This window comes from Mugil cephalus, chromosome 23 (assembly GCF_022458985.1).
Source record: "Mugil cephalus isolate CIBA_MC_2020 chromosome 23, CIBA_Mcephalus_1.1, whole genome shotgun sequence".
Taxonomy (NCBI): Eukaryota; Metazoa; Chordata; class Actinopteri; order Mugiliformes; family Mugilidae; genus Mugil; species Mugil cephalus.
The window spans coordinates 13,593,266-13,595,161 of record NC_061792.1 but is presented as its reverse complement, the minus strand read 5'-3'; positions in this window follow the sequence as shown (position 1 = coordinate 13,595,161).

Genomic DNA, 1,896 nt, shown 5'->3' with positions numbered 1-1,896 from the left:
GATCTGTGTGATGAAAACTGGCCCCTTATTTTAAAGAAAACACCGCCAGTATCAATGGGGACGATGGTTAGCTCTACTACTAGCTTGGCTGTAGTTACACTTTACGGCCACAAGAGGGCCTGACTTTAACATACGGCTCTGTGTTTGGGCATTAACTGGTTATAGATTTGTTTTTCGTGGACTATATCTAACTAGATCTGTAACGAATAATTAATTAGAGCTGAGGTCTGATTCTATAATGTTTTGGTATAATTTTTAAAATATTTTTTCATTTCTATACAGTTATTGACCCCAATACTTCGGGTGTAACGACTTCAGAAGACGTAGGTGTAGTTACAAACTGTGGCCACCGGAGGGCAGTGAACAAACAACCTCATCAATCAACCACAATTATCATATATAATTTTATTTATTTATCCTTCTCAGTTCAATATTATTCAACTTTTTCGTCTGGACTTTTCTTAAGAGACATCTATAAATTATTAAAAAAATTCCAAATAAGACAAAAATAAATCACTAATCACTACAAGGAAATTTATGTTTGCATTTTCCTGTCTGGACCTGACAGTCGACCGTCAGCCTCCTCAAACTCAACACAACCATCAACGCTCTCATTACTTTCTTTTCCATATTTTTTGTTTGGACACGTACTGTTGTGAAAATGAATCATTTCCAGGTTTCCACAACCCGCGTTGATGTACAAACAGATTTAACACAGAGCAGCAGAGGTGGAACCTTTCAGATCAAGAGACTTCAGAGAAAATCCTGATAGAGACGATGCAGAGATCAGCGTCTCCTGCCTTTAATGGTGCAACCAGAGAGAAAAACTACAACAACATCAACAGCAAATTCAAGAACCAAAATCTCTATTTAACTAATTAATGCACATGAATCTGTGCAGAGAAAGACATGAACACAAACAGTGACTCCATGAACTGAGCTGATACTTTCACGTAGCATCACAAACCCAATATCTAGAAGAACCTGAGTTCCTACCCAACATGGAGCAGATGAGAAGGTTTTTAGTTTGTATTACTCTGACCAAAGAGAAGCTAAAATCACAACAGATGAAACAGACTCTGCTGCAGAGACAGAGAAACATTAATGAATGAACCTTTAATAAGAAGAAACCTTTCATCACCAGTTAAAACTCAAGCTAACAGCTCTGTAATGAATGAAGCCAGATTATTATTTTAATCTACGTTAGGTGACCAGTTAATGATCCAGATATAGACCCAGGTGCTTCCAGGTCTGAACCACCTCTACACACTCCCTGTTGATGGTTACAGGCTGCAGGTGGAGCCTGGACCTCCACAAATCCACCACCGTCTCTGTAGTTTTAGCTGAATTGATCAGAAGGTGGTTCACTTTACACCATGAGATGAAGTTGTTCACTAGATTCTTGTTCTCCTGCTCTTGTTCATCCCTGATACATCCCACAATTGTAGTGTCATGTGAAAACTTCTACATGTGACAAGACTCTGTGTTGTAGTTGAAGTCTGAGATACTTAAAATATGATATGATAGATATACTAAAATATGTATTATTTGATGTTAAAACATTAAAAAAACTAATTAGTAATTATATACAACTGGTCATCATTTCAACAGATTTCACTGTGTTATATCTATACATCTGTACATCAAGTAAACACCAAGTTTATGGAATAAAAATGTAAAAATGAAATGAAATGACTTATCTCCATCGTCTTGATGCACTGGAGTTCATAGTTCAAATATTATTTATCTTGATGTAGAAATATGGATTGTTTTTCTAATTTAATAGAAGTTTATTTAAAAGATTTAATTGTAATATAAAATAATAACAGCGCTTCGAAAAATATCATTCGTAAAGAATAGTTTATTCTCATCCTGAGTAGTTATTGCCCTCTGAAC